Source organism: Lactuca virosa, chromosome 4 (genome assembly GCF_052849685.1).
Source record: "Lactuca virosa cultivar CGN04683 chromosome 4, Lactuca_virosa_CGN04683_v6, whole genome shotgun sequence".
Lineage (NCBI taxonomy): Eukaryota > Viridiplantae > Streptophyta > Magnoliopsida > Asterales > Asteraceae > Lactuca > Lactuca virosa.
Window position 1 is genome coordinate 158,080,151 of NC_136429.1, and position 19,483 is coordinate 158,099,633.

Genomic DNA, 19,483 nt, shown 5'->3' on the forward strand with positions numbered 1-19,483 from the left:
ATTTGAAATTCTCACATTTTTCGATAAGGATTTGGGAGTGTGAAATTAGAATCATTGAAATTATGTTCCATTGGTTTATTTCACAAAGTAAGGATCATAGACAAACATAGAGTGCATACTTGGTGTATGGCAAAGCTATTGTTTAAGAAAAACATAGTGTACATGCTTGGAGCATGGGACAACTAGTGTTTTTAATTCAAGTATAAAGTTGATAAAACCGAAACAATGAATAATGAGTAATCAGTATGGTGATAAATAAAAGTGTTTATTTATATTCATAGGGTTTGATACCATATTTGATTCATTTATTCTTGTGTTTCACTTTGCATGTTTTGACTTCCAGAATAACTAAGTCGCTCTTCCTGAATGATTAAGTTATTCAAACCATCCACAGTCGGTCATATGTTGGAAGTAGATATGAATCAAGACTGTCATGGGTTGGTTTGTAGAGGTCCAAGTTGGTGGACAAAGTGGTGCTACAACACTCATGAGTGCTCATAAGTTCTGAGTATTGGATTCAACCCGCGCTCATTTGAATCACTTCATGGATTTTATCACGAGTGATCATGAGACGATAATATCTTATATTCTTCAAACCTACATATATGAGTTGTTACTATGAGTTGGTTATACATTGATTGCACGAAAACGCATTTGGTAACTCGATGTTATAAAACGTGCCTTTGTGTATGATTCAACAAGTAGTAGAACAAGCCATATGAGTCGAAGTTTATCCATTCCTTTTACCTTCGGGATAAAAGCGATATCTGTGGGCCCCTTGATGATTTAGCGATGACACATGTGAGTGCTTGGCCAAGCCAGGACTGATTTGATTTGTTCAATCAGTCAGTCATCATAAATAGAAAATCGGGAAACAACAAATGCACAGAGAGAATGATTATAATCCATGTCTCAGTCCATATGATATCTAGAATGGAGGAATATATGATCCATTATCTAATGGACAAGTTATTGACAAGGTCAGAGTTCGACAGCGGCTTTAAGAGCTACGATTGCCAATTAGGTTTTGAAGTCATACTCAATAATAGTTTTAGACTTATCCAAGTGGGAGATTGTTGGATTAATGTCTAAGTCCATAACTATATTTGGTATGTACTTGACCCGACCCGGCATGGTCCATTTGGGTTGCAATTCACCGACACAATTTATATGGATAGTCTTTTGAGAATAGTATATTTATGATTTATATTAATATATTATAAGTTCTAATATATTAATATGGAATCATATTATTTAATTAGTATTGATCAAGAATTAATTTAGAATTAATTAAGTGATCAAAAAGAACTAATTAAATATGGACTCTTATATATATATGGAATGGGCCAAGTTCATTTAGGTTGGGCTAAGCTTTCATGGATGGTCCATGGAGCTTTTAACCCATGGATCCTATGTAAATGAAAGGTCATGGGTATTAGCATTTACATGGATGTAACCCTAATCCTCCATAATATATAAAGGGGTCATTGGCTCACAAAATTGGCACAAGTGTGTGAAAATAAGAGTGGGCCGATTTTAGTGTGCATACATATTCTCTCAAGTTCTTCCAAGGTGTTTTGGTGATTTGTGATTCCATTTGAGGCTTCCACACTATTGGGACTAAGCTCTTAAAGCTTGAAGACATCAAGCTACATCAAAAGGTATGTCATCTAACTAGAACTTTGTAGTATAGGTGCTTCATAATATGCTAGTTAGGATGAAACCTTGGAATAGTTAATATTTGCATGTATAATAGAGAAAACATAGATCCAAGGTTTATAGGGTTGCATGTACACCATAGGAGTGTTAGAATGCTCAAAACCCAACAGTAACCATCAAGCATTTTCCAGCCGAACCAGTCCCTCTCGCCACATAAGCTCTTCCATGTATGGGTTTTCTCACTTCTTCATCCTCAGAATCGGTTGACCAGACTTCAACGCCACCGAACTCATCTTCATCCACATTTTCCTGCACAATCAAGGCATTCATTGAACTGTTAGTAGCCTTCTTTTTCTTGATTTCTTCCAACTTTCGCATGTAATACGCCTCATCATCTTCACCGTCCCTTTTCTCAGCCATCTTCCTCAACATGCAATCTTTGGCAAAGTGGTTCTTGCCATGACAGTAATTGTAGTCGAATCCAGAGTCTCCTGCAAGCTTGCTTTCCTTCTTGTCGTCATCCTTTTGAGAGGTATTCTTCGTTTCTTCTTTCACCTTCTCAGAACTGTAACTTCCTTGCCAGTTTCTGTTCTTATTGACAGAGAACTTCTTTCGTGCATACTTCTTTGGGTTGGTGACCATCATTGCGTATTCTTTGACTGTAAGGTCACACTTAGACATATCTGAATCCTCCTCTTCTTCTGCAACACTTTTGCCTTTTGAGACAAGGGTCAGCGATCCCACACCCGAAACTATCTTCGCCTCCTTGGTTACCACACTTTCATGGGATTTAAGTATACCCACCAGTTTCGCTAGCGAGTAAGATTTAAATTGTTCGTGAGCTTTCACTGTTGAAACCACTGCCATCCATTCTGGTCTTAAACCATTCATGAAGGTTACTTTTTGATCGATCAATTTTCTTTCAATACCATGCTTGATCATCTTGCTAAGGAGATGATTGAAGCGATCGAAGGTTTGTATCAGTTTCTCTTCTATTTTCTGTTCGAAAACTCCAAATTCTGAGAGCAACAAGGTTTGAATTGAGTGTTCTAGATCCTCATCGGTTGAGTAGAGTTCTTTCAACCTATCCCGGATTTCTTTAGCCGTCGTGCATGAACCAACTAACCGAAAAGTGTCATATTGCAGTGCGAATCTGATCATTCTCATGGCTTTCATATTACATAGTACCTTGTCCTTTTCATCATGTGGCATCTTATCTACGTCTGCCACAAGCTGATTATATTCTTTTTGAGTTTTCACTGTCCTGTTCGTTCCAGAGTGAACAAACGGCCCAAGCGTGATAGCTTCCCAGATAAGATAACCATTATCTTCAGATCCAACTACGTAATCTTCAAAGTGATGCGCCCACACTTCATAGTCTTGAGTGTAGAGAATGGGAACCCTTGTAGTGGATCCAATGTTGTTGGAGATGTTGATGGGATTAGAATGAGAGTCGTCATGAGACATGGTGAGCCTTTCCTTAGAACTGCTAGAATCAGACCTGTAAACCTGAGATTAGGGTTTTATCAAACACAAGAGTTACCGTCAACAAGAAGAAGACGGCTTCTTTATATTCGATAAAAGCGGAAACCCTAAAGAATTCTTCAAACAGAAGGAATGTGTATTGATCACACAGTCTCCTGCTCTGATACCAATTGTTAGAACAAAGTTCTAGTAGGATCGATAGATTCTAAGCAGAAAAACAATAAATGACGTAATAAAGAACACAGGAATGGTTTAACTGATGTCGAATGATTAAGCTTCAACACCTCAGAAGAGCTCGATTAAGAACTTCGACTGTAGAGGTGTTTAGGGTTACAAAGCAACAATAATAATAATCACGACCGTATCTAATGCATACATGCATGCACTATTTATAGCTTAACCCTACATAACAAACACGGATGTACAGGCCCAATCCGGATATACAAAACTAAGCCCATGACGCAACATAAAATACCCAACATACATCACGATTTTGGCAGTCGCTCCAGAAGGCAATGGGAACACAACTAGATATGAGCACTGCCTACCACCCTCAAACCGACAGCCAAAGCAAGCGAACCATTCAAACTCTTGAAGGTATGCTCCGAGCCTGTGTGATCGATTTGGCAAATCATGGGATACCCACTTGCCCTTAATTGAGTTCTCGTACAATAACAAGTATCACACGAGCATTAAGGTTGCTCCTTTTGAGGCCTTGTATGGTCGCAAATGCAAATCCCCTCTTTGCTGGGCTGAGGTGGGAGACACCCAGTTGGCAAGAGGGCAAACACCGAACAACACTCTTACAGGACCCGAGATCATTCGGGAAACGACAGAGAAAACAGTCTAAATCAAGGCATGACTCCAAGCATCGCGAGACCGAAAAAAGAGCTATGCTGATAAACGACGAAAGCCTATGGAGTTTCAAGTCGGAGACAGGGTGCTCTTGAAGGTCTCTCCATGGAAAGGGATGATCCGTTTTGGGAGGTGAGGAAAACTAAACCCGCGATACAACGAACCGTTCGAGATTTTTGCTCGGATTGGTCTGGTGGCTTATAAGCTGCAGTTACCTGCGGAGCTCAGCAACGTACACCCCGTGTTCCACGTGTCAAAATTGAAAAAGTGCTTATCAGATGAAACCCTCGTTGTTCCTCTGGATGAGATCGAAGTAAACGAGAATCTCCTGTTCGTCGAAGAATCGGTTGAGATAATGGACAGTGAAGTGAAGCGTACAAAACAAAGCTGCATTCCGATTGTGAAGGTTCGATGGAACGCAAAGCGCGGACCGGAATTCACATGGGAACGCAAAGACTAAATGATGCAAAAGTACCCTCACATTTTCTCTAGTTCCTAAGAACAACTTTCAAAAAAATTCGGGACGAAATTCCCTCTAACGGGGGGATGATGTCACAACTAGCGTTTTTGGGCTAGGAAATTATGTCTATGTATGATCAACTCTCGATGTATCTGGTAACTCTAAGATTGATGCTATACATGCTATTCAATTTAAAAACAATTGTTCGAATCAAAACTCACTCGTGAAGCCCAAAACCTAATTCCATACACTACATTCACTCAACTTGGGTTTGTAACCCTAATTTCTCGGTTCAAACATATTATTGGGCCAGAAATCATTTATTAAGCCTAATGGGCCAAAAAACTCTCAATTGGATTATTTCGGGCCAAGGAACCTCATTTGGGCCCTAATTGGACCCACATTCATTCAACTATAGCATTATGGGCCTTAATGGGCATAGAATGTCTCACTTCGTTTTCATGGGCCTTATTGGGCCAAAAACCACATAAATAATTATAATGGGCCGAAAACCCATTGTTTTTACCCCTTTTGGGCCGTGAACTCATAAGAGGGCCCAATGGGCCGAAAAAATTATTTTGGGCTACACAAATTCGATTGATTATCCATATGGACCTAACACTTATTCGTTTCTCCTTTTTCCCCCTCTCATTCTCGGTTATGTGCATATATATATATATATATATATATATATATATATATATATATATATATATATATATATATATATATATATATATATATATATATATATATTGTGAAAAAAATAAAAGATAATATGGGATTAATTAGAGCATGACACCTCACTAATACCTTCCATATAACCATACAATACACATCATGTATCTAGACCATCTCATACTTCCATGCAACATTATTTCCCATTCCCTCCCTTCTCCCTTCTTAATTCTCAATCGAAGCCACCTCTCCTCACTCAAACTTCTTCAAACATTCTCCATCTTTAACTTAAGAAATTCCTTTTTTCATCCTTCCAAATTTTCGTGGGTTTGTTTGTGTGCATCTAGAACTCTTCATCAAAGCACATTCATTCTTGGTAAGTTCTTGTTTAACTCTATGGTTTAACTTCAAGATTACACTAAAAATCTTCCCTTAAACCTCTCTTATTTCGTGTTTATGCTACTAGAACTACCTACATCTTCAAGATCTCTTCAAGGAGCTTGCTAGGCCGAAAACATCTTCTTCACTTCTTCAAAAACCGATCTATCACCCCAAAGTGAGTTCATACCCCTTTGTTTTCGGTTTTATATTGTTTTTGGGGGAGGATACAAGTTGCTTTGTGTTAGATCTATGTGTTTATGTATGTATATGTGTGTTTTTTTCCATGTTATATGTTGTGATTATGTGCTAAAACCTCATGAAACTCAAAATTGCTAACAAAACTTGGTGATAGTTTCAAACTAAATCATTACATGCAACCTACTATGAAAATGGAAAGTTTAAAAACATGTTATGATACACTAGAAAACAATCCAAAACCGTTTAAGGGGCCATTTTTGACAAATAAACAAAAACGTGAAGCCTTTAGGACATTCATGGTTTTTCAAGGACCAAAAGAGTCATTTTTACATAAAAATGGGTCTTAAAGATATTTATGGTTTTAAAAGGGCCAAAAGTGTTAATTTTCATAAAATGGGCTTAAAGTTGGGCCTTTACGGTTTCATGAGCTAAATTTGTACTGACTTTTGTGGGTTAAATTTTCATTTTAAACAAATTTGAGCCAAAAATGTAAATTTTCGGTTAAATGGGCTGAAAATGTAAATTTTATTAAACTTGGGCCGAAAAGGTTAAATTTCTATACATTTGGGCCGCAAATGTCAATTTTCATCAAAATTGGGCTGAAAATGTTAATTCTAACAATAGTGGGCAAAAAATGTTATTTTATTTAAAATAAGCCCTTAAATGTAAACTTTTGGTCTTAATGGACCTAAAGTGTCATTTTTACCAAAAATGTGCCTAAATTGTAAATTTTCGGCTTAATGGGCCGAAAATGTCATCATTACGAAAAGTGGGCATTTTATGTCATTTTGGTAAACAATTGAGCTTAACCAACCAACGTAATATCAAACGGACAAAATACGTCATTTTCACTTTTATTGGGCCTGGAACACACCTTACATGTTTATTGGGCCTTAGTGGTCCATTTACATGCTTATTGGGCCTGGAACATGCCTTACATGTTTATTGGGCCTTAGTGGTCCATTTACATGCTTATTGGGCCTGGAATATACATTACATGTTTATTGGGCCTTTGTGGTCCATTTACATGCTTGTTGGGCCTTGTAAACTTAAAACATACACGGAAACATTATTTACTGCATTAAATAGTGTGTTTCAATATTCGCGTAAGCATAGTTAAGGTTCTTGTGAGACGTTCTTTCATTCGTACCTACCTAGTGTACAACCTTCATTCTTGTAGATATAACTAGAGTCTCCTGGAGGGAGAGCGAGAGTTTGTGTATAGATCTATACGGGGTTGACAGTCCCGCAGCTGAGTTGTTTGCTACAGCTAGACTAGGCCAGTCTAGGGTGACAAACGTCTCACCTTAAACAAGCGACGCCTGAAAAATGTCATGACAGGCAGATCAGTCATATCAAGTATGGTTATAACGACTCACATAGAAATTAACTCCACTGTAAAATTTACGGAATACATATACGTTTCTACAGTTACAATTCTATACAAACACCATTTTACGGTCTTTGGGTTTAAGACCACAACACTTTTACAGGCAGAAAATATCGGATTTTCTGGGAAACATACACTATACACTACCTTCTACTTACAACAGAAAACATAGGAAATTTTGGAATACGCCCCTTATACATTTTCAAAACAGAAACACACATGCTTTAATACAAGATTCGATACAAAGCGTTCAAACCATTTATTTCTTTTACAGAAAATATCGGATTTTCTGGTGTTTACAAAGTGATACAAACTTTTCATACAAATATGCTTATGAACTCACCAACATTATATATGTTGACCGTTTTCAAAATAACTTGTATTCTCATGAAATCGTTAAGCAGGTTGGCCTTCAAGAACTCAGGGATTTTGATGTATTTTTGCTATCATCGTGATGGTATTACAAGATGAAGTCGCCCAAACCCCCGGACGTTTCCGCCGTTCCGGTTCGGGGGTGTGACAAAAAACAACAGGTGCAATGCAGGTTCCAACTCCTGCAACCTTAGAGTAACCAATGGATGCCTGGGGGAAAGGAAACCACAAACAATGAAGAAGTTGTGTTGTTTCCTATCAATGAAGAATGAGTGACACCTGCATAAATCTTTGATAGGGTTATGTTATGTCTATTTTTATGTACGTAGGTATTAGTCTGTAACCCATCAATCATCGTTATTGATTATAAAATTCTATTATGCAATAAAATCATCTTTCTCATACGTATATGTTAGTACATTATCATACAACTTTATGTTTATCACGACCTTACCCTGTTTTGGTCATGTTCTGAGAAAAATTACGATGGGCACAAGCCTTAATGCTATGATAAGAATATCGAAAGTCATTGGATATGACAAGCATGAGTTTCTTTAAAGTCAAAATAAGCTACCAATCACATAATCAAGGACAGCTAGGACTTAGGTAAGTTACAAACAACAGCAAATGATGGGTCGAACCCAAGTGGGGGAGAGCCGACCCTTAACGTGAAAGTGAGAAGGGTAGTTCGACTTTCGATTTCAAGTTCCAGGTATGAGATTTGCGGCACGAGTAGGTAGAAGTTATTAGTTTCAATTTCATTGTGTGGGTAATAGAAGAAAGAAGTCTTCTGCTAGATTACCTATAGGCTATAAGTTTCTTGTTTCTCAAGGAAATGTTGGACTTTCCTCTCCAGCGGCTGATAGGATTTAGGAATTGGCCAAATTCTCAGGTGTGTCTCAGATAACCAAGAGAACCATTTAGGTTCATACCTCCAAAGATGAAAGATATATCCTTGCATCAGATGATCAAGAATTCAATAGATGGTATAGTTTGCGATACATTGCGTCGAGTACTCATGGCATGCACCAGACTTAGAGATTTGATTCTAACCATATTAAGGATTTAGTTAACCCATGCCAAAGGATTTAGCAGTAGGATCAAAATCAAGGGATGAGTGTTTTTGTAAGTACGATTAGAGACTCATTGGATGAGACCATTCGAAAAGGACTATTCCCATTAAGCATATGGTAATACTTCAATGATATTTTAGGCTTGAGGGGTAATGTGTTGGTGTAGTTATTCTTTTACCGATGAGCGTAAGATTTAAAACTAAGACCGAATTTTAGGTCGACATAGGACAAAAATTGGACTTTAGCATCTGTAAGATGTAGATTAAGAACCTTGGATCGGTTGTAGTCTTAAAAGTTTAAATAGAAAGTATATGTTATGATAAGTATATATCAATGAAGGATATATATATATATATATATATATATATATATATATATATATATATATATATAGAGAGAGAGAGAGAGAGAGAGAGTTTAGTTGGGGCATTCAGATAATGGTTGTGAGTCTTTAAGACCACCGAAGGGTTGATCGTGAGTCCCCATGCCCAATAAGGATGATTATGAGATCGGTCTGGTATTGTAATCCCAGTAGTTGGATAGTATCACGACATGTCGTGAGCAGACATATGAGGAAAATACTCAAACATTAGTTATATATTGGTACTGATAAGATGGTTAGAGCCTTGTGAGAAGGTTATTGGTGACCTAGTGTTCGTTATAATCTAGTAGGTTGGAAGATAAGTAAGCCTTATAATGAGTCTGTCACCAATATTAGAGTATTGGTTCCAAAATTTTCAAGCTAGTAAACCCATTATAGTAGTTTTGGTTAAAATTCAGGATGTTAGAACACCTGAACTGGGTTGGAATGACGCTTGTAATATAGATTTGTGTGTGTTTTAAGGATATGCCATAAGCCTTTTAAAAGCATGTTCTGAAAAAGTAGATTCATTAGGATATCGTAAATAAATTTCCATAGTTAATCACTTCATGAAAAGTCGACTGTGTCAACATTTTACGTCTGAAGGCGATCACCAATTGTAGCATATAAATTTTGGAAGTCCAAACCGACGAATTCCTGGTTTTGGAAGATTTCACAAGGAATTCGGGAGTACGTCCACGGTAGAAAATGAAGTTCTACGGCTAAATAAGTACAGATAGGCGAATTCGATGTGAAAATGTCAGCTAGATCACGAGTTGATCTAGATTACCCCAATAAGGTGATGTCTAGGAGCGCAAGGATCAGAATTTCAGGGACGAAATCTTTGTAAGTAAGAGAGATTTGTAACACCCTATTGTTACCATTCTGTAGGATTCAATATAAACTGTTGTTTATAAAATTTGAAGTAGAGATATATTACTTTTTAGCCAAAGTAATCATTATAAACATGTAGGAAACGTTTCCGTAGATATATAGAACACTTAAATATGACTTCATATGAGGAAGTTATGGTTTTTAAAAGTTTCAGCATAGTAGAGAGCGATATACAAATCGAAATTTAAATCGGTTGATTATTAGCCGAAACAATTTAAACGAGATCTGAAGATCTCTTGAATATGAACCCGTCGATATAAAGGCAATCGAGAACGAATGTCGTATGGAAGTGTTATGATTTCTATACGAGTTTTAACATTCTAAGCCCTTTAAAAATAAAGTGAGAATTAGCCGACAGAATCCAAATGAAAGTTGTAGACCCCGTCAATAGCTACATGTGGATATAAAGAACGTCGAAAACGGAGCTTGTATGAAGAAGTTACGTAATTTATAAAATCTATGTTTTGCACAACACGTAGAGCGCGCGACACTCCCTTCTAGAAGCTGGCAATGCGGACCACCCATCAGGAGACATGCGGCACTACCCTAGACCAACCAACCCACCTACCCCAGGGCTCGAGGTGCCTAGAGATGGGGTGTGGCGTGCCTCCCTGCTATAAATAGAAATCCTCTGATTTCATATGTTCTGCACCCCTTCTTCACTCTAAAAACTCTATGGAGACCTTTCACACCCAGAGTCCTCTATTTCTGATTTTTAGAGAAAATTAGCGAGGCTCTAGAGTATCTAGGGGCCCGACAAAAAGGAGCTTTGGGTCGGGATTCTTCCCGCGACTTTTCCCGGTTTTCGCTAGAATTTCTTAGTAAGGTAAGATGCACTTACTAGGCTTTAAGTGTAGCTTATGTTTATATTCATAGTCATTGTTATGAATGTATAAATATGATCTATAATTAATTCTATTTATAATATTGATTGATCTACTTATGGGAAAGGTGTCTAGAATGGTAACGTTGGCTTGGTTGTTGGATTTTAGAAAGGCTATATGCCGAAATGGTCATGCCTCCCAACTTTCCTGACTGATCGATCCTTATTTGATAGAACTCTCGGTATTCGTTGGGACTAGTGAAAGATCTAGCTTTCACTACTAAAGATTAATAAGTTATAGTATTATAGGTTAATACTTGTTAAACACGTTAACCGTCAGTTGGATCACCAGTAGGATCACCCAGATAGTTGTCGATCGTCTGACTAATTGTCCATGTGAGTTTTCTCACTATATTTTATACTCCAGTATGTATCATCTGTATGTTAGGATATAGTCACCCTATAGTGTGAAATTATGCTAGTTTTGTTAGTTGCATGTAGTGTTGGATTGTTGTATGTTATATATGTGTTGATATATTATGTGGGGAGTTGTGGGCGGCCCAACCTCGGGATGAAGGCCAATAGAATCAAGCGGACCAGCTTTATGTTGAATGCCAAGTAGCAGAACAGCTTTATGCTGAAGGCAAGAAGGGGCAGACTAGCTTCGTGCTGAAGGCCAATGAGTAGACCAGGTTTATGCTGAAGGGCATTACGTGTATCCATGGTATATGTATTGTGGGATATGGTATTTTGGGGAACTCACTAAACTTTGTGCTTACCCAGTTGACTATAAATGTTTTTAGGTACTCTAAATGACTCGTGAGAAGGGCAAGGTTCGATTGTACACACACGCATTCGCAACATGTTTCCGCATAATGTAATTATACTCTGATATATTTGAATAAATAAAAATGAAACATTTGGGTTGAAAATTTGGACGTTACACATTGCTAATAGTTTGGTGAATTTGTTAGATAGTATAATGTATGATTAAACAGTGAAAGCTTCATGTAACTGATTATTAAATGTGTTTGAGAAAATAGCATATATGTGTACATATATTATTATAGGGAAATTTGTAAGGAAAAAAGCCTATCTATGTATTTGTGTTAAAAGCTTATTGAAAAGCTATTTGAGAAATGATGTAAAATGCCTCTATGTAATTGAGGACAGAAAATCGTAATCTATTATGTATAAAAAAGTTGAAGCTCTTTAAAGAGCGTAAAGTGAAGGTAAGATTGAAGCTCTATAGATAGCGATAAGTGAATGGAAATCCAAAGCTCTATAGAGAGCGTTTAAAAAAGGCTTAGATTTCCTTGTGTGTTATGGGTGAAAGATTTTTCCAGCCACCATGAAGAACTCCACATAGATAGTGAGTTGACACGTTCTCGGTCTCAGGTCTTCATGGGGTTACCGTGGAGGACTCCATGTAGATAGTAACTGACAAGGATCTGCCTCTCTAGACTAAGGTTCCCAAGCGATTGGGACTCAGTTGTAATTCGTAATGCTTTTCGTTGGCCGCTAAGTGATTTGTTCTTATATGGTCGCATGTGTTAAGATTGCATGCGCTAGGTCCTTATATGGTAAAGTCTTTGGGTATAGAACAAGTATAAGTATTTAAAAGTTATTAAAGATTGGGTCAAAACCCATGTAGCTCATGAGTCTTGTAGTTTGTGCTATGTACTCAGGTATGGAAGTGGAGATAGAGTTTGTTGTAGAAGGACCACAATAGAAATCATAGAAGGTTGTATAATCATTTATTCTTTTACTATATTTGTTGGTATTGTTGTAACACCAAATATTGTAAACTTATATAATAATTTGAAAGGTTTTGTAAAACACATCTTTACTGATACTAAATGGTATTTTAAAAGTACGGTGTTACAATGATGCCAAATGAGATGATAAATATGTATTAGCGAAAGAATGACATGTCAAAATGGAAGGTAAAACTATTGATAAAGAAAAGAAACGAGTGGAGGAACTTTTAACATACTTTTTCTTGAAAATGAGGAGGCTAGAACCAAAGATGTAAATATATAAAAATGCAACAAATTTGGTACAAATGGCCAAAGAGGTCAATGAAAAGAACAAGATTGAATTGGAGAATACTTTCAAAGAGATAAATAGAAAGAATGCTTGGGTGATTAGCGAGAAAGAAAAAACTCATTTTGATTTTATAGAGTTGATATGGAATAGAGTTGACTGTCGATGTTAAGACTTTCTATTATGTTATTTTTTCATTATGTATGATGGTTTTATGTATAAATCAATAACTTTATGTAAACGTTCTTAGTGTCTAATGTGTAAGACTCATAACTATGTATCAAGGTATTAGATGTAATGAACAACACACCTAATAAATAAATATTCAAAATCAAACATTTAAAATGTTACATTTGATAATTTATAACAATTTAAATTTTCTTAAATTCTATTACCAACAGAATCCCAAAAGTTTTTTTCATATCCTCAAACTAAAATCCATAGCTACCTCATAGGTTGATTTGTCTATACCTATAGGATGTCCCAATATTAGCTGCTCTAAAAACATACAGACAAAAACACAACAATCTCCCAATTTGCTCTTCTGTTAAGAAGTCTTGATTTTCTCAATATAATTCAATTTCAAAGTTGTTCTTGGGATATTCCACATACTCTAATAATCAATGTTGTGTAAAATATTCACCACCCACCACTCAAAAATGTCTAATTTTTCCAAGTCCTTTAAGGTTTGATAAGAATTTGTATACGTAGTGTCAAGCCATATCTCCCCCAACAACTAATGTTTCTCATGTAAATTCATCAGTATATATATACACACACAATGTTAATATATTAGATAATTATCTTTTTACGATGTATACAAAACAATTAAAATTGAATATTTAATCACCAATTATACGATTCATCACGGAGGCAAAACATCCGCCCATGAAGTACCCCCGAACCATAGAGCCTCCAATCGCTCTCACCACCGGGAGCATAAAAAAATGTAGGAGGCATAATGGTAAACCATTCTCCTTCATTTCCCTTCTCCATCAGAAATCTGCTCCAAAACGTAATATGTTGCGAATGTTGATATAAGCTAATAGAATCTACAATAAATTTGAAATCCCTTAAACAAAGTTACAGAGTTGAACAACTCGTTAAACTATACAAATCGCACTGAGTAATGCGATTTAGAGATTTGCCATGTAATCTTCAAAAAGCTTAGACCACATATTTTTTGAACGACAAGCAAATTTTTAGAAAGAAAAAGGAAAAAAAGGACAACGAAAAGCTAGACAACAATACATAGCGTTCAAAGCCATAGGTGCGGTTTATGGTTTTTGTATTTTGGCTCTACACCGTACCAACTAGGCGTGAGCATTTGGATCGGACCGAACCGAACCGAACCGGACCGGTATCAGAGAATATAGTAGACAGTGGACCGGACCAAATGAGACTTATCAGGTCCATGTCCAGGTCTGGGTTTTTCGGTTCATGGACTAGTTGGACTGATACAAATTTACATGCATACGATACAATTCATTAAAACGAATATGTTGTTGGGTTTGATACATTACAACTCATAAAAATGAATACGTTTTCGTTTCTTGTACCCGTTGGATCAGTCAAACTTTGATTGTGTATACCATTTGTTTGAACTTTGAATCAACTAAGTTAATGAATTTATAACATTTCATCTTTATGTACTTTACCATTTCGAGAAATATTGGTTTGGTTGACCACTTTCTTAGATGTATGTCCACATCTAAGACTTTCCGGATAAAAAGATTTACAAAAAGTTTTGATGTAGCCGAAACAAGTTATGTTTTTGTATTGAATTTTTCAAAGAAATTCACCATATCCATTACAATTTCGAAGTTAGAATTTTGTAGTATTCTACCGAGATCCCTTTCATATGATTTATCTATCAAAGATACATAAAATGCAGAATTATAGTCTAAGATAATTTCTGAAAAACTAAAATATTTCAGCTTTGATATCCTAAATTTGAAGGACTGTAATGCATTAAATATAACATCAAAACTAATAAAATTATAGTCTAAAATCATCTACAAACTCTAAATTACACGTTGGAAAAACCGTATGTCAATCCGACTTAAAAATAATGAGATATGCTTGTTTAAAGTGTTTTACAGAATACAAAAGTTTAAATTTCTTGCTGAAAAACTAAAATATTTCAGCTTTGATATCCCAACTTTGAAGGATTGTAATTCATTGAATATAATACCAAAAACAACAAAATTATAGTAAAAAATCATCTACAAACTCTAAATTACACGTTGGAAAAAACCCCACGTCAATACAACTTAAAACGAATGAAATGTGTTTGTTTATAGAATTTCACAAAATACAAATGTTTAAATTTCTTGCTGAAAAGCTGAAATATTTCAGTTTTGATATTCAAATTTTGAAGGATTGTAATTCATTGAATATAACACCAAAAACAACAAAATTATAGTCTAAAATCATTTACAAATTCTAAATTACACGTTGGATAAAACCTCATTTCAATTCTACTTAAAACGAATGAGATATGCTTATTTAAAAATTTTCATATAAAAAGCTGAAATATTTCAGCTTTGATATCCCAAGTTTGAAGGATTGTAATTCAATGAATATAACAATCAAAAAGAACAAAATTATAGTTTAAAACCATCTACAAACTCTAAATTATACGTTAGAAAAAATCGCATGTCAATCTGACTTAAAACTAATGAGATATGCTTGTTTAAGAATTTCTGTCAGAACCCGAAATTTATGTCTTGTTAAGGTCAAACTTTTTCCTTCTATTATCTTAAGTTAGTTAGATTATTGGGTTATAAGTATATAAGCCTTATAAACTAGAGTGTTATGGGCTGGAGGGAAAAGCATTTTGGACCGAGAACCGCAAACCTTCGCATGGCCGCAAACCCTCTTCGGGCCGTGATCAGGCTTCAAAGTCGTGAACCCCTTCGGACCCTGAACCCTCGGTTCACGGCCGTGAATTCTTCGGCCGCAAACACTTTCCCTATATATATGTGTTTGATCAGTTTTATCCTCATTTCTTCATTTCTAGCCGTGAACTCATCCATTCTCTCTCAAGTATCATTAGCCAAAAACCCTCCTCTCTCCTCAAAAACGTAAGAAACAGTTTCCCTTCTTGTTGTTCATGTGAAGTTCTTTGATTTCAACCTTGATTCATCATCTTTTATCAATATCTTCAAGTGTTCTTGGGCCGTGAACCATTCTTAGGGCCGTGAACTCTCCTTAGGCCGTGAACCCTTCATGGGGCCGTGAACCCATCAAGCTGGCCGTGAACCCCTTTTCAGCCTTCCATTTTCGATTCTAACACTTCTTGTGTAAGTATTCCTTACACGATAGATTGTTTCCCTTACACTTTTGGGGTTAGATTCACTAAATTATATATATATATATATATATATATATATATATATATATATATATATATATATATATATATCTTAATATGCTAAATAGGACTCGTTTGTACCTTGGGACTCCACTCGTGAAACTTATCATCATATATCGAATCATCAATTGAATCACTCAAATAAGGTGAGTTCATACCCCCATAATCTACCTTTTTAAATGGTTTTAAATTCTTTTTAGGGGGGAATACAAGTGAAACACAAGAAATCTTGTGTTAAAAAATGGAATTTTACTTACTTCGTTATCTTGCTGTTAATATGAGTGAAAACATGAAACTTGTTAAAACATGAAAATAAACTATAAAATATATAATTTATGGTTTATATAGACTTATAAACTATGATAAATAGAGTTTATGGAACAAATGAATCTTTTTACAAAACTACCAGTTGTTTATAAAAAGGTTTTCGCATTATTACTTGTAAAGTCGTTAATCTAGTTTGTGACTTTGGTACTTACTTAAGTAACAATAGAAGTCCATCTTTATGATCCAGAGTCTCCTGGAGGGAGAGCGTGACACTTGTAGATAGATCTATATGGGACTGACAATCCCTCATCGCGACTGTTAGCTACAATTGGACCGGCAGGTCTGCGGTGACAAACGTCATAAACGATACTGACATCCCATTACCCGTCGTATCAGTCAGTATGGTCATATAACTCACAAGGAGAAATAACGATATATTTACGTAGTAATATACTTTTCCGAAACTTTCACCAGGGATATTAACTATATGATACTCAGTATATACAATAAGGTTAGATAAAATTGAAATCTGATAGGCAGTGGAATGTGTGACTTTCGCCTCATTTCATGTTCATTGTTTAGTGGTGGGCTTAGGGCATATTCATCCATTCAACTGTCTGTTCGATCTCGGTTATATACAACTCGTATGTATTAAGTGATCATAGGAGGGTAGTATCGTCATATCAGGTTTTCAGGGTAAACAGGTCTTCAGCCAGTTTAACTTATCAACAAAACTAGATACCCTTAAAGTTTGTATAATAATTATACTTGTGCTTTTCGGTATCGAAACGATTTAGACTACCAGTTGGTTTTATAGAAAATATAGGATTTTCTATGGTAAACATCGTAATTTTAAAGGTAAACAGTTTTCGATAGAAATTTCTGAAAACAATAACATTTATTACTGAAAACATTGTTTCACAGTAGAGTAAGTGAAACTAGAAACTTATTTACAAAAGGTTTAATACTTATTATTAAACTAGTATAACATAAAGGACCTTAAATGGTTGATTCTATAATTCTTTAGTTTATACATCAGAGTTATATATAAATAATATCCGATAGGCAGTGGAATGTGTGACTTCCGCCTCATTTACTGTTCCTTGTTTGGTTGTGGGCTTAGGGCAGATTCACACATTCAATTGTCCGTTCGATATTAGGTTATATATAGTTAGTATAAACTAAGTGATTATAGAAGGAACTATTGTGGTTACCATTTTACCAGAGAATCATTAATGTTAATTCTGTAATTACTTGATGAATACATTAGGATTATATATTATGAAGATCCGGTAGACAGCGAAATGTGTGACTTCCGTCTCATTTCCTGTTCCTTGTTTGGTTGTGGGCTTAGGGCAGATACACACATTCAATTGTCTAATCGATCTGTATTATATATAATTTGTATTCGCTAAATGATTACAGAAGGATTAACTACAGTCATTTTACTTATTAAGAAAATATAGGATTTTCTGAAGGAACCGACGAACTTTTTCTAAAGAACCAAGAGTATACTTTTTATAACAAAAATACTTATGAACTCACCAACTTTAATGTTGATACTTTTTCAAACCACTTGTATTCTCAAGATCGTTAGTAGACAAGTATCCTCTCAGGTGTTGTGAAGATGGAGCTTTACGTCTTAACTTTTGTTGTACTTTTAATGTATTTCAAGTAATGTTTTGAACATAATGTAAATATTATATTATCAATACGATGGTTGTTGTTACTTTGATTGCTATGATGCATCTGTTGTGATACTTAACATGAAGTCATCCACCCCCGAACGTTTCCGCCGTTCCGGTTTGGGGATGTGACAATTTCACAAAAACAAGATCTAAATTTTTTTAAATCAAGTCCAAACCCGATTTTTATCCAGAACCGGTCACACCGAATCGGTAAAAAAACCAGACCGGTTTTGATCAAAACCTAGAACGAAGAACCTGTCCGGGGGTCCAGAAAAAGGTTCAAATCCAGGTCCAGTCCACGGTCCAAATGTTCACCACTAGTAACAACCTAGTTTTTAGAATGGTAGGTGATATTTATGGTTATGTTTTTTATTCATCCACTTTAAAATAATGTGTTTTGTTTTTTATAGCTCTCACTGTAATTGAAGAGAGGGAATCATGATGATGGTATAAAAGTTAAAACACTTTTATTTTTAAATGGATGAATAATAAAAAAGTGAAAATATATCCACCAGAATATAAAGCTACTTTATTATTGAAACATTGTTTGTTTAATTACGCCATATTTTTTCAAATGCACCTTGGAATTTTACATAAAATCAACAAAATCCATTCAGAAAATTTCTTAATTTTCAGAGGAAATGATCACACTAGCTACGGTTCAACGAGAAAGAAATATACTCCCAGATTAAAGTTGGAATTTTACACACTATCGACAAAACACATCCAAAAAATATTCTAATTTTCAAAGGAAATAATCACACTAGCTACGGTTCAATGGGGAAGATATATCTCTGATTGAAGTTGTATATATGGAGCGGGTAATTTTGGATTCTGGTTGAATCCTATAATGATTAGTCGTGCTTCGTACAAAACATCTGGTGATGCAATGCTAGTAAAGTGGATGCTCAAGTTTGTCGGGTATGAGGTCGTTCTTTGATTCACTTATACAGATGTAATAGTATGTTTTATATTTCTAAAATATATGTTTTTACTTCTAAAGACGTAAAAGATATATATTTTTACTTTAAAACATCATAAAAATACGTACTTATACTTCTAAAAACATAAAAATATGTACTTATATTTTTAAAAAATGTATTTATGTCTCTAAAAATATATTTTTACTTCTAAAAACGTAAAAATATATTTATACTTTTAAAAACTTAAAAAACGTTTTTAAGAATGTTAGTTTCTCACCATTTTATAAAAACATAAATACGTATTTTTGTGTTTTAAACCGTATGAATAAAATAAAAAACTTATATAAAAATATTATTTTAACAAAGCATAAATATAATGTTTGAATAAATATTATTCTAGTATATAAGTAAAATATGTATTTATGCAGGAATTATTGAACAAGCAGTAAAAAAATTACAATTTAATTGCTCTTTTACAAATTTTAATTCGTAGTAATCTGAAATTCTATGATAGCAGGTTATAAAGACACTAACAGAAGAAAAATAATTAAAAA